Source organism: Carcharodon carcharias, chromosome 12 (assembly GCF_017639515.1).
Source record: "Carcharodon carcharias isolate sCarCar2 chromosome 12, sCarCar2.pri, whole genome shotgun sequence".
NCBI lineage: Eukaryota > Metazoa > Chordata > Chondrichthyes > Lamniformes > Lamnidae > Carcharodon > Carcharodon carcharias.
The window spans coordinates 31,666,252-31,681,894 of record NC_054478.1 but is presented as its reverse complement, the minus strand read 5'-3'; positions in this window follow the sequence as shown (position 1 = coordinate 31,681,894).

Sequence of the window (15,643 nt, the reverse complement as noted above, 5' to 3'; positions counted from 1 at the left end):
TCCAGTCCACCTCAGCCAAGTCCCTTCTCATTTCTGCAAAATTTGCCTTCCCCCAGATCAAGACTTTTACTCCTGCCTTATCTCTGTCCTTTTCCATGGTAATGCTAAATCTAACTGAATTGTGATCACTGTCCCCGATATGGTCGCTAACTGTCACTTCACCCACTTTCCCTTCTTCGTTCCCCAAGACTAATTCTAGAATTGCATCTCCTCTTGTTGGGTTTGTCACTAATTGGTTGAAAAAATTTTCCTGGACACACTGCATGAATTTTTCTCCCTCAGTGCCCCTTGTATTGTTTGAATCCCAGTTGATATTAGGATAGTTGAAGTCTCCTACGATTATGGCCCCCTTGTTCTTACAAGCGGAAATTTGCCTACATATTTGTTCTCTATCTCCCTTTCACTATTTGGGGGTCTGTAGTATACTCCCAGTAGTGTGACTGCTCTTTTTTATTTCTAAGCTCAATCCATAAAGCCTCGTTTGTTTACCCATTTAGTATACCATCCCTTCACACAACTGGAATTGATTCTTTAACCATAAGAGCTACCACCGCCCCCCCCCCCCCCCCACCCACCCCCCTCCCCCCACCCCCACCCCACTCCTTTCTTATCTCTACTCTATCGTGTCTGAAGACTCTATAACCAGAGATATTAAGCTGCCAGTTTTGTCCCTCCTTTAGCCATGTCTCCATTATAGCATTGATATCCTGCTGCCATGTGTCTACCTGTGCCCTTAGTTTATCTACCTTGTTTGTAATACTCCTTGCGTTGAAGTATAAACAGTTTAACCCCGTCAATTTCCCTTGCTGGACACTTTGTAAACTTTGCTTCTCCTGTAACTCCATGTCTATCACAATGTCCCTGGCTAATGTTCTACCTCCATTTTTCTGATCTGAATCTGACCTATCTGATCCTACTCCTAAGATCCCATCCCTCTGCCACACAAATTTAAATAAGCCCCAGCAGAACCAGCAAAAGCCCCTGCAAGGACACTGGTCTCAGCTCTGCCTGGGTGCAGCCCGTCCAGTCTGTACAGGTCCCACCTTCCCCAGAACCGGTCCCAGTGCCTCAAGAATCTGAATCCCTCCCGGCTACACCATCTCTCCAGCCACGCGTTCATTTGCTCTATCTTCTTATTCCTGCTCTTGCTAGCACATGGAACTGGGAGTAATCCTGAGATTACTACATTTGAGGTCCTGCATTTTAATTTATCTCCTAACTTCCTGTACTGAGCTTGCAGATCCTCATCCCTTAGTTTACCTATGTCATTGGTACCAATGTCTACCACGACCACTGCCTGTTTATCTTCCCCCCCCAGAATATCCTGCAGTCGCTTCGTGACATCCTGGACCCTGGCACCAGGGAGGCAACATACCATCCTTGATTCACGCTTGTGGCCACAGAAGCGTCTGTCTGTGCCCCTAACTATAGCCCTGCCACTTGTTTTCCTCCTGCCCCTCTGAGCAGTGAAGGTCCACTGAATTGGTCTCTGGAATAAGGGGTTTGTCCTATGATGAGAGACTAAATAAATTGGGCTTATATTCTTTGGAGTTTGGAAAAATGAGAGGCAATCTCATTGAAACTTACAAAATTCTGAGGGGCCTTGATAGTGTGGATGCTGAGAGATTGTTTTTATTGGTCAGGGAGTCTAAAACACAGGGGCATGATCTCAAGATAAGGGGACAACCATTTAAGGGCTGAGATGAGGAGAAATTTCTTCATTCAAAGGGTTGTGAATCTTTGGAATCTAACCCAGAGGGTTGTGGATGCTCCATTGTTGAATACATTTAAGACTGGGATAGACAGATTTTTGGCCCCTCAGGGAATTAAGGGATATGAGGAGCGGGTGGGGAAAATGGAGTTGAAGCCCAAGATCGGTCATGGTCATACTGAATGGCAGAGCAGGCTAGATGGGGCTGTGTGGTCCACTCCTGTTTCTATTTCTTATGTTCTTATGTAGACACCAGAGCCATTTTCTGCCATATTACTACTACATAAGGCAGTGTAAGTGTGGCTAGAAACTCACCAAAGTTATGACAATAACCCTGTATGTGGGAAAGTTTGCAGGCTTGGGTCACATGCTATCCCATTCACACCCTGATTACTACTCATGTCTGATATTTCACCATCATAGAGGCCCAAAGGAAATCGGACACATTATGTTAGGTTGCTCAATGGGTAGCACTCTTGGCTCTCAGTCAGAAGGCTTTGGGTTCAAGCCCCACTCCTGAGGCTTAAGCACAACAATCTAGTTTGATGCTCCAATGTAGAACTGAGGGAGTGTTGCATGATCAGAGGTGCTGTTTTTCAGATGAGACATTAAACCAAGGCCCCACCTGCTCTTTCAGGTGGATATAAAATATCCCATGGCACTATTTCAAAGGAGAACTCTCTCCAGTGTCCTGGTCAATATTTATTCCTCAATGAACATCACTAAAAAAGCAGATTCTGTTTATTGTCACATTGCTGTTGTGGGAGTTGGTGTGCACAAGTTGGTTACTGTGATTCCTATATTACAACAATGACTATATTTACTTGGCAGCAAAACACTTTGAGATGTCATGAGGTTGTGAAAGATGCTATATAAATACAAATCTTTCCTTTTCTTTTAGATCCAATGAACATTGAGAGAGCATTGCAACATACATTGGAGCTCCAACTGTGTGTTCCTGATAGCCAAATCATGATGGGTTTACTCATTAAAGGCAATGGATAAACTCTGGTCTAATCAGTAGCAAAGTAACTCTCTCCACCTCCAAAAAGGAAATAAAAGGAGGAGAAAATGAGGAAGAACAAAATTCAAACAAAAGGAACTAGCTCAGTTGTTCTTGCAGGGAGCTAGCATGGACATAATGGGCCAAACAGCCTCTTCCTGTGCTGTAACCATTCTATGATTCTGTTCTATTCTATAAATACTTCACACACAGGGGATGACCCTTCCGACAATCCCTCAGGCCCTCGGTCTGACCCACTACTTTTTTTGCTCTTCTGTATGACAGCTCTAAGTTGGCCCTGAAGCCAGGGCTCTCTGCTGCCTGCTTCTTGTGTCTAATAGTTAAGTTCGTGTGTTAAGTGGCGAAAACCATTTTGCATCAAGCTGTAAGGCCAGGGTCAATTCTGTCATTAGATGATTTAAAAAACTATGTACTTCTTAAATGCTATATTTTTCCCATAATATCTCACCTGCAGGTCAGGGGGATATGGTGTTTAAAGGTAGTTTAAAATAAACATTATAATAAAAAAACATCAATAGTGAAGGGATTTGGATCCAGGGTTTGTGCTGGAATATAATTCACTGGGGAGAACATTATCCTTCCATGACAGATAGTAGGGATTGAAGGTGTAGGAGGCGGTTAAAGAGATCACAGGTTGAGGGGGAAATTGTGGGTTCAAGGGAGATAGCCAGATGGGGGCTGGGGTTTGATGAGATGACAGGTTGGGTGGGGGGTGTGGGGGAGAAAGTTGCAGGACTTGAGGTTATGGGAGGAGGTTGCAGGCTTGTGGGGAGCTAAGCAGTAGGTTTGTGGGGTTTGGGGGGGTGTTGAAGGACAGGGGCATTTCTGTACCTCCTGACCCACAAGCAGTGCTGGAAAGGCACTTTACTGTTGGATTTCACTCCTGCTGCTTCTTAAAATGTAAAAGCCAATCCCAACCCACCGCCAACCTGTCCACTTTCCTCGAGAAGTGGGTCAAATGACTTTAATATTTTATTGTGTCTGCATGCCTCAAATTTGAACATGCTTTTAGATTTAGCTGCTGTGGGCTGTGTTTCCCAGGGCTCAGGAAACCCAACAGCTGAAGGGAGGCAAGAGCAGCTGAACCCAACAGGTAAGTGTATTTCCGGCAGAAGTGCTTTCCTCCCAGATCCCAGCAAATTTACTTCCATCCCCCTTGATCAGACAGCACCCATTGTCCCTCCACAATATGACCTAAAGTCCCCTGATGAGCTTCCGCCGTTAAACTCAGCAGAACCTTGCCCTTTCCTGCTTTTCCAAGTTTCCTGTCATCTATGGATCAGTCTCCATCTACCAGCCCGCAATCACTGCCTCGCTGTAAATACTGGAGCCATTACGAGTTTTTTTTTAAAAAAAAAATACCAGTTTCAGTGCCCCCCATCTGAGGAAATTTCCAGACCCCTGGAAAATTCTTCCACCTACAGATTGAGAATGTTCTGCTCTGAATTGATTATAGAGTTTATACTCTTTTTTTTTAAAGTTAGAATTCATTGAACATCGCAATGGAAGAGTGTCTCAACCTTCGGAGTAGATAGCAGATGTTTTGATAATAGAATTTTAGAATCCTTACAATCCTCAGTATTGATAAACCACAAGTTTTAAACTTAGGTTTACCACCACCTAACCATTGTTCCTTGTGTTACCCGCTCTCCTACTCTTTTCACCCAGGTTTCTCAAGAGATAAAAAGAAATCCAATCTGATCTTACAATAAGCATCACGCTGAACAGATCCAATAGCTTGTTCTATTGTAAAGCTAGGCTGCAGTCAAAGTTCCATATTGCCATTTAAATTAATAAAAGTTTTGCTGTTATGAGCAGCAATTCTTCTCTATGGGATTTTCTTTCTTCAAGTGAGAGACTACTGACAACTGAGGGCTTTTAAGTTGCTGTAAGTGGAATGTATTTGACCTTTAGCTATAGCTATGGCTACACTTGTTTTTATTAACACTAAAGAGTCATATTATAGAAGGCTTTCTTAGTCTATAGAACCTAATCCTTCTTCTCAAAATCCACACAACTTTTCACTGGGTTGGTTTAGATGGCTTATCTGTGAAGAATGTCTTAACAGTCCTGTGCAGTTCCCTGCTTAACATCATTGTTTTGTTTAAAAGAATTAGGAGGTACACAGGAACACGAGTAGGCCATTCAGCCCCTCAAGTCTGTTTGTCCTGCAATTTTTCATGACTGATCTGCGGCATGGTTCCATAATCCTTAATACCCTCGCCAAACAAAAATCTATCAATCTCTCTTTTGAAATTTGCAAATGACCCTCTTCCTCAATGGCTTTTTTGGAAGAGAGAGTTCAGATTTTTGCCAGTGCAAGTTATTCTTGACATTATGCCTGAGTGTTCTTCTAGCTCTAATATTATTGTTATATGCACTTTGTCCCGAACCCTTCCAATGGAAGAAATAATTTCTGTCTGTCTACTCTATCAAATCTGTTCATCAACTTAAACACCTCAGTTAGACCCCCTGAATCTTACGTAATCAAGGGAATACAAGACTAGTCTATGCTACCTCATATTAAACCTTTTAGACCCAATTTTGCACAGACGAGCTGATTGTTTGGGAAGTTGAAAGATTTCCTTCCAGATCATAAACTCCAGCTGGGGACCACCAATCATTCTAATTTGTTTGGATGACACCCGATGGTTGTCACAGAGGATCGAGTGGGGCAAGGTGTTAATCTCAGAGTATGGAAAGCCAGGAGAACCTGATTCAGACGGCTCAAATTGTGCCTGCAGGGTTCCATTAACAAAGCTGCATTGAGAGCAGAAAGGTCTGTGACCCAAACCATTATACTCCCCCTCACCGGGCTGATGAGGACAACTGATATCTGTAGGAGGAATTAGAGAAGAATCTAGTAAAGAGTATTGAGTTACTCAATCTTGGCTGTGTTTACACAAGGGAAGCAGGGTAAATTTGAATCAGATGCTTCTGAATTTACTCATTTTACTTTGATTTCCTATGCAGTCACATATATCCTAAGGTTAACGTGGCCAGGAAATGCAAGGGAAATATTATTGCTCATCAGCCACATGAGCAACTCTAAAATGTTCTTGAGTTTCACAATCAGACAAAATTGTTATAGGCCTTTCATTATTAGAAATCACCACCAATTAAGAGTTTAAGTTTTTTGAAAAGGTAGGATGTCTGTGAGTGGGATGTTGGCATCGCTGGCAAGTCCAACATTTATTGCCCGTCCCCAAATGCCCTTGAGAAGGTGGTGGTCAGCCGCCTTCTTGAACCACTGCAGTCCATCTGGTGCAGATACACCCACAGTGCTGCTGGGAAGGGCGTTGCAGGATTTTGATCCCGCGACAGTGAAGCAACGGTGATATAGTTCCAATGGTAATATAGTTCCAAGTCAGGATGGTGTGTGGCTTGGAGGTGACGGTGTTCCCATGTGTCCACTGCCCTTGTCCTTCTAAGTGGAAGAGGTTGTGGATTTGAAGGCGCTGTTGAAAGACCCTTGGTGAGTTGCTGCAGTGCATCTTTTATATAGTATTCATATATAGTATTCATTGGTGACGGAGAGAGTGAATGTTTAAATGGTGGATTGGGTGCTAAACAAGTGGGCTGCTTTGTCCTGGATGGTGCCGAACAATTTGAATGTTGTTGGAGCTGCACTCATCCAGGCAAGTGGAGAGGTTTCATCACACTCCAGATTTGTGCAGGCTTTGCAGAGTCAGGAGGCATGTTACTCACCTGGAAATTCTTAGCCTCTGACTAGCTATTGTAGCCATTTATTATATGGTTGGTTCAATTGAGTTTCTGGTCAACAGTAGCCCCTAGGATGTTGATAGTGGGGGATTCAACAATGGCAATACCATTGAATGTCATGGGTAAATGGTTCGATTTTCTTTCATTAAAGATGGTCATTGCCTGGCATATGCATGATGTGAAAGTTACTTGTCACTTATCAGCTCAAGCCTGAATGTTGTTCAGGTCTTGCTGCATACTGGTATGGACTGTGAGGACTGTGTGTGTGAGCATTTGCAAATGGTACCGAACAGTGTGCAATCATCAGCGAACATCCCCACTTCTGACCTTCTGATGGAAGGACGATTATTGATGAAGCAACTGAAGATGGTTGGCCTAGGACACTAACCTAAGGAACTCTTCATGTGATGTTCTGGGACTGAGATGATTAACCTTTAACAACTGCAACCATCTTCCTTTGTGCTAGGTATGACACCAACCAGTGGAGAATTTTCCCCCTGATTCCCATTGACTTCAATCTTGCCAAGGCTCCTTGCTGCCACAATTGACCAAAAGCTGCTTTGATGACTAGGGTAGTCACACTCACCTTACGTCTTGAATTCAGCAATTTTCTCCATGTTTGGACCAAGGCTGTAAGAGGTCAGAAGCCAAGTGGTCCTGGTGGAACCCAAACTGATCATCAATGAGGAGGTTATTGCTGAGTAGGTGCACTGTCGACAACACCTTCCATTACTGATGACCAAGAGTAGACTAAATGGGTGGTAATTGGCTGGGTTGGATTTGTCCTGCTTTTGGTGGACAGAGCATACCTGGACAATTTTCCACATTGCCAGGTAGATGCCAGTATTGTAGCTTAACTGGAACAGTTTAGCTAGAAGCATAGCTGGTTCTGGAGCACAAGACTTCAGTACTATTGCTGGAATATTGTCAGGGCCCATAACCTTTGGAGTATCCAGTGCCTTCAGCCGTTTCTTGATATTGCATGGAGTGAATCAAATTGGATGAAGACTGGCATCTTGGATACTGGGAGCCTCAGGAGGAGGCCAAGATGAATCATCCACTCAGCACTTCTGGCTGAAAATGCTTGCAAATGCTTCAGCCTTGTCTCTTGCACAGATGTGCTGGGCTCTCCCATCACTGAGGATGGGGATATTTGTGGAGCCTCCTCGTCCTGTTACTTGTTTATTTCTCCACCACCATTCATGATTGGATGTGGCAGGACTTGCTGCCATGCCACTAATTATGATGTTTTCTGCAGCCAAAAGAGCAAGCAAAATGTATCCAACATGAATCAATGTTTGAGCTATTCTCCCTGATTTGTCATAATACCGGAATTAAATGGATGCGGATGTGGCATGATGATTATTGTTAGCGTGCTGTGAACACCCACCATCCAATTCTCTCTTGCAGCATATATCACTCAGTGAGAGAGCAGATATTTTTCAATACCAATACCAGAAGAGATTCCTGTGGCTTTTCTAATATCTGAGCTAATAAATGTGTTACACATTGTGGAATTGAATCACATCAGTCAGGGAGGTCTCTTGTTCTATCCCTGGTCTGAGTTAAACTAGTTGATCTTACTAGAGAGGTGTCACAGTTTGCCTCAATGTGAAGAACAGCAGCAACTTGCATTTATATAGCATCTTTAATATAATGACAGGTCCCTAGGCACTTCACAGGAACATTACCAAACAAAATTTGGCACAGAGCTTCATAAGAAAACATAGGGCTGATGAAAGAGTTAGATTTTAAGGAACATCATAAAGGAGGAAAGACAGAAAGAGCAGTGGAGAGATTTAGGGAGGGAATTGCAGAACTTAGGACCTGGGGGATGAAAGCATGGCGGCCAATGGAATGTTGATTAAAATCAGGGTAGCTCAAGAGGCCAGAATTAGAGAAGTGCAGATATTTCAAAGGGTTTTGGGCTGGAGGAGATTATAAATATAGGGAGGGGCCAGGCCGATGAGGGATTTATAAACAAGATGAAAATTTTAAAACAAAGATGTTTCTTGGCTAGGAGTCAATGGATACCAGTAGACAGATGTTAAACAAAAACAGAATTACCTGGAAAAACTCAGCAGGTCTGGCAGCATCGGCAGAGAAGAAAAGAGTTGACGTTTCGAGTCCTCATGACCCTTCGACAGAACTTGAGTTCGAGTCCAAGAAAGAGTTGAAATATAAGCTGGTTTAAAGTCTGTGTGTGGGGGGCGGAGAGATAGAGAGAGAGAGAGGTGGGGGGGGGGTGGTGTGGTTGTAGGGACAAACAAGCAGTGATAGAAGCAGATCATCAAAAGATGTCAACGACAATAGTACAATAGAACACATAGGTGTTAAAGTTAAAGTTGGTGATATTATCTTAACACCAACTTTAACTTTAACACCTATGTGTTCTATTGTACTATTGTCGTTGACATCTTTTGATGATCTGCTTCTATCACTGTTTGTTTGTCCCTACAATCACAACTCCCCCACCCACCTCTCTCTCTCTATCTCTCCGCCCCCCACACACACACCTTAAACCAACTTATATTTCAACTCTTTCTTGGACTCGAACTCAAGTTCTGTCGAAGGGTCATGAGGACTCGAAACGTCAACTCTTTTCTTCTCTGCCGATGCTGCCAGACCTGCTGAGTTTTTCCAGGTAATTCTGTTTTTGTTTTGGATTTCCAGCATCCGCAGTTTTTTTGTTTTTATAGTAGACAGATGTTGATAGGTGAATGGGACTTGTGAGTTAGGACACAGGCAGCAGAGTTTTGGATAAGTTTAAGTTTATGGAGGACTGAACATGGGAGTCTGGCTGGGAGTGTGTTGGAATAGTTAAGTCCAGAGGTAACAAAGGCATGGATAAGCACTTCAACAGCGGATAAACTGAGGCAGAGGTAAAAATAGGCAGTCTTAGTAATGGTGCAACTATGTGGTTGGAAGCACATCTCATGGTTAAATATGTCACCAAGGTTACTGTTATAGACGTGATTTTCTTGCAAACAGGCTGGTTCAGCCTCAGACAGTTATCAGGGCCGGGATAGAGTTGATGGCCAGGGAACAGTGTTTGTGGTGGTAAACGAAGGTAAAAGTCTTCCCAATATTTAGTTGAAGGAAATTTATGCTCATCTGCTCATCTGGTATTGGATATTGGACAATCAGTCTAATAATTTAGAGGGGCGGGAGGGGGGGTTGGGGGGGGGGTGGCAGGGAGGGCGGGGTTAAAGATATTGTGGTGAGGTAGAGCTGGGTGTCATCAGTGTACACATAGAGGCTGAAGCTGTGCTTTGGATGATGTTGTTGAGAGGCAATGTGTAGATGAGAAATAGCAAGGGCCAAGGATAGATCCTTTGGAGAGCACCAAAGTATAACAGTGTGGGAGGGGGGCAAAGAAACCACTACAGGTGATTCACTGGTTATGACTGGGTAGATAAGAATGGAACCAGGCTGGTTCAGTCTCACCTAGCTGGACAACAGAAAGGTATTGGAGGAGAATGGTGTGGCCTACCATGTCAAAGGCTGCAGACAGGTTGGGAAGGATGAAGAGAGAAGGTTTATCTTTACCACAGTCACACAGGATGTTGTTTGTGACATTGATGCAAGCTGTTTTTATACTGTGACAGCGATGGAAATCTGATTGCAAGGATGCAAACACAGAGCTTTGGCAAAGAAAGAGAGGTTGGAAATGGAGCAGTTGGTTTCAAAGATCAAAGAGTCAAGGGTTTTTTTGAGGAGATGAGTGACAGTAGCAGATTTGAAGGAGAGGGGGATAGTACCTGAGGGGAGCGAACCATTAACAATATCAGCTAACATGGGAACCAGCAAGGGAAATTGGGTGTTCAACAGGTCAGTGGGGATAGGGTCGAGGAAATAGTAGTTGGGCCTCGTGGACAAGATGATCTTGGAGAAGCTAGGGGAGAAACTATAGAAGGTGCATCAGGACTAGGGCAAGGGGGAACCTAAGAGGAAATTTGGCCTGGTGGGTTTGAGGAAGAGAGGGAAACAGTTGATCTCCATCTCATGACAACAAAGTCCATGAGTTCCTCAAGCCTATTGTTGGAGGTAAGGGTGGAGGAGACAGAGGAGACGGGTTTAAGAAGGTGGTTTACAGTAGAGAAAAGAAGCCGAGGGTTATCTTTGCATTCCAGGATGATCCTGGGTGAGTAGTTTTGGCAGTTTAGTCCCTGAGCAAAGAAGGAGAAAAATCTCTGCCAGTATTCTTGTCCCCTCTCACATTCTATAATAAGGGAGGGGTTGGGCTGGGGTGGGGAGAACAGTAGTAGGATTGGATTATGGTTCCCTGCCCTTGAAGTCAAATTGCCTGTCCATGCTCACATGAAGACTCAACAACTGGTGTTGAATTGGTCTCCATAGCTCCATATACCACAGAATGAGGCAGTACCTTAAAGAGAAGAGAAAAGATTTGAGTGAAACAGCTTCCAACATTGTGTATATAATTTTTCAAATAACACGTTTGACTCTGTGCACTTTCTCCAAACTTGTGTTTGATAACCAGTGTGATCCACACGTTCTGGTCTCTGCACCAAATGGATTGCATCAACATTTGATATAAGCTTGTCCAACTATTACATCACCACATTCTCCTTGACTTGCCTCTTCATCTATTTGCATTTCTTATTCATAACACAGCAGCAAAGCTACCATCCTCTCTTCCTTTGTTGCTTTGGCAGTCTGCTGATATAAGATAATGTATCCAAACAATTCCATTGTATTGTTCACTGCCAGGTCAATTACTTTTGGCACATCATTTTAGTTTGTGATTAATATTAGCTCATTTTCACAGTGTTCATTTTCACTGTGCGTTCTAAATGTTGATGGATTTCCTTCCTAAGTCTGTCCTGTGATCTTTCCCTGTATTTGTAATCAGTACAGTATCATTGGTTCAGTTGGGAAAGAAAGAACTTGCAGGTATCATGTCTTCAGGGTGTGTCAAAGAACATCACAGTTTATGAATTACTTTTAACACATAGCCAAATTTGTTATGTCGGAAAATGGGATTTTCACTCTGCGAACTTTCACAAGCAACAAATGAACACACTTGGTTTTAAATCTCGAGGGCTAGTGTTGGCAAACTCCTCTAACACTCTTACCTCTTAGTCAGAAGGTTGTGGGCTCAAGTGCCATCCCAGAACTTGAGTACTAAAACCTAGGCTCACACTCCAGTCAGTATTGTGGGAGTGCTGCACTGTCAGAGGTGCTGCATTTTGGATGAGACTTTAAGGCAAGACACCACCTGCCCTCTCAGGTGGATGTCAAAGATCCCACGGCAGTATTATGAAAAGGAATAGGGGAGTTATCCCGCAATCTCCAGGCCAATATTTATCCTTCAATCATTCAATTATCATATTGCTATTTGTGGGAGCTCCCTGCGTGCAAATTGGCTGCTGTATTTCCTACATTACAACAGTGATTACACACTGCAAAAATTACTTCAATGGCTATAATGCTCTTTTGGACTTCCTGTGGTTATGAAAGGCACTATATAAATGTATTTTTTTTTCTAGTGACTAACCTGGGCACCTAAAAGAAAGAAAAACTTTCAGTTATATTGCATATTTTATAATCACTGGACATTTCAAAGTGCTTTACAGTCCATGAAGGACATTTTGAAGTGTATTTATTGTTGTAATGTAAGAAACATGACAGCCATTTTGCACATAGCAAGCTCCCACAATCAGCAATGTGATAACGACCAGATAATCTGTTTTTGTGGTATTGATTAGGGATAAATATTATCCAGGAATAATTCCCCTACACTTCTTGGAAATAATGCCATGGGCTCTTTTATGTCTACCTGAGAGGGCAGATGGGGCCTTGGTTTAACAACTCATCTGAAAGGCAGCACTTCTGCAGCATCACTCAGAACTGCAGTGGAATGATTCAGAGACAGGAGTGCTATCAACTGAATCCCACACAACCTGGCTGCAAAGTCAGCTATGAAACTGGTAGGATCTGCTAAGATTTGAGCAGGGAGTGAGAATGGGGAAGGTGGTAACAGAGCCACACTCAACCCTCTCCATTAGCAACCGGCACAAATGGTCACTTTCCAGCATGGGTCACTGGGTAAAAATTAATATCTCAAAGACAGACATCTTTGCTCCACAGTGAGTGTCAAGACCAATTGTGGTGTCCCCACCATATCTGCCACACTCACAGAGATCAGCTAACTGGCCAGTGGCTAGAATGTGACCTTGCTGAGACTTTTCTAGACTTGTCACTCTAGGCTCAGTGACAAGCAAGTCAAAGCATTAAATTAGGAAGTCAATCAGGAGAGTAGACAGTTGTAGCCTCATAAAAGAAAATCTGCCACCACCCCCCCACCACCCCCCAAATATTTTCTGTGCTTTTTGTGCCCCGAGTCCTAAAGCGCATGCTACAAATCAGAAACACAAACAGAAAGTGCTGGAAATACTTAGCAGGTCTGGCAGCTTCTGTGGAGGGAGAAACAGAGTTAACATTCCGAGTCAATATGACTCTTTTTCAGAGCTGAAGGAGGGTGGAAAGGTGCTGGGTTTTATGCCATTGAAAGAGAGGAGGGCAAGGAAGAACAAAAGGGGAGGTCTGGGATTGGGTTGCGGGCAGGAGAGATTAAATGACAAAGATGTCATGGAACAAAAGGCACAGGGAGTGGCAATGGTTGTAGTAAAGAGAAAAAACATCTGTCCAGAGTGAGCATAATTGCCAGAATAATGAACAATTCTGTCCAAAAGCAAAAACATGATAAACAAGATTCACACCAGCACATGGCAAAAAACAGAATTAAAACGGGGTGAGGGTTCACGGTCTGAAATTATTGAACTCAAGCCCTGAGTTTGAAGCCCAGAAGCTGTAGGATGCCTAATCAGAAGACGAGGGACTGTTCCCCAAGCTTGCATTGGACTTCACTGGAACACTGCAGCAGGCCAAGGACAGAAATATGAGCGAGAATTAAAACAGCAAGCGACCACAAACTCAGGGTCCTGCTTGCAGACTGAGTGGTGGCACTTCTCAAAGCATCACACTATCTGCCTTTGGTCTCCCCAAATATAAAGGGAGATCACTTTGTGAGCTGTGAATACAGTATATTAAATTGAAAGAAGTACAAGTAAATCGCTGCTTCATCTGGAAGGAGTGTTTAGGACCTTGGACATTGAGGAGAGAGGAGGTAAAATGGAAGGGGTTACACCTGCGATTGCACGGGCAGTTGCCATGAGGAAGGAACAAGTGGTGGAGGTGGACCATTGTGTCACAGAGGGAATGCTGACAGGGGAGGGGAAGGGAAGGTATATTTGGTGGTACCATCATGCTGGAGGTGGCAGAAATAGTGGAGGATAACCCTTTGAATGTGGAGGCTGGTGGGGTGGAAAGTGATGACAAGGGGAATCCTATCATGGTTATTGGAGGAAGGGGAAGGAATGTGAGTAGAAATGTGGGGAATGGATTGGACATGGTTGAGGGCCCTGTCAACCACAGTGGAAGATAACCCTTGGTTGAGAAAAAAGGAGGCCATGTCCGAAGCACTGTTGTGGAAGGTAGCATCATCAGAACAGATGTAGCAGAGACGGAGAACCTGGGAGAATGGAAAGGAGTCCTTCAAGAATGCATGATGTGAGGAAGTGTAGTTGAAGTAGCTGTGGGAGTTGGTGGGCTTACAATGAATATTAGTGGACAGCCTCTTCCCAGAAATGGGGACAGAGAAGTCAGAGATGGATCATCTGCGTGAGAGAAAGGTGGAAATTGGAAACAAAGTTGATGAATTTTTCCAGGTCCAGTCAAGAGCAGGAAACGGCACCGATACAGTCATCAAAGTACCAAGAAAAGAGTTGTGGGAACGGACCAGATTAGGAGTGGAACAAGAGATGTTCCACATACCCCTCTAAAATATGACAGGCATAACATGTAACAGGCATAGCAACATCTTTTGTTTAGAGGAAGTGAGACAGACATGGAGGGTGGCTGGGGACTGTTGGGCTTCTGTTCAAGGAAGAGGCAGAGAGCCCTCATACCTTCCTGGTGGGGAACTGAGGTGTAAGAGATTGGACGTCCAAAGTGAAGAAGGGGTGGTTAGGGCCAGGAAACTGGAAATTGTTGAAATGAAGCAAGGCGTCTGGAGAGTTGAGGATGTCGGTGGAAAGAGACTGGACAAAGGGAGAAAAAACTAGATAGGAAGAAGTAAGTCCAGTGGGGCAGGAGCAGACCGAAATGATGGGTCTACCTAGAGCGTCTTTTTTGTGGATTTTGGGAAGGAGGTAGAAGTGGGATGTTCAGGCTTGGGGAGCTATGAGGTGGGAAGCTGTGGAGGGAAAACCTCCAGAGGAGGTGAGGTCAGTGATAGCCCTGGAAACAATGGCTTCATGTTTGCTGGTGGGGGTTGAGGGGGGCTTATGGCCCACAGTGAGATAAAAAGAAGTGTCTGAGTTGGCGCTGAGTTTCTGCAAGTTAGAGGTCAGTGCGCTGGGCAACAATAGCACCATCGTCATCAGTAGGTTTGGCAACTATGTTGGGGTTAAACCTGGGAGAACGGAGCGCAGCAAGTTCAGAAGGAGTAATCAGTACAGTAATCGGACACTGGGCTGTGGCATCGTGCATTGATATTCCACTTCCCGGTATGTTTTACTTAGCACTTAGCAATGTCAGATGGGTTAACATTATCAAAGAACTTTTGTGTCTGTTTGCTCAGGCTGTTTACAAACCCACGTTGCTTGAATTGCCTCTTTTGACTGTAATTATAAGCCATCAAATGCACTCGCACCCTTTGTAAATTTACTCACGAGGAAATGGCTGCCATCCTGCTCTCTTATTATTTCAAACTGCTAAACAAACAGAGAATGCTTCCAGTGTGCTTAGGAAAGCACATGTTGATTTAGCAAAGAGAGAGAGAGAGAGAAAAAAAGCAATCGCTGGCTTGTGCTGATTGCATGCTGGTGGTGGGTGATTTGGCTGGTAACAACAAGCAACTACTCACTTCCTGGATGATGGGCTACAGCTGCTTTCAGTGACCCAGTCCCGCATTTGCTGCCAAGGTTGTGTATTGCAGCTGTGAAGAGCACAGCAGAGACTGATACTTAGGCAGAGAAAGAGAAACTCTTTACAGATCGGGACACACACCAGCATCCCACTGCAGCTCTTTTTGTGTCAGACTTGCATTTTGAAAACTCTCAGCCTTTTCATATATATAAATAAGACATTTCAGGGAAAGG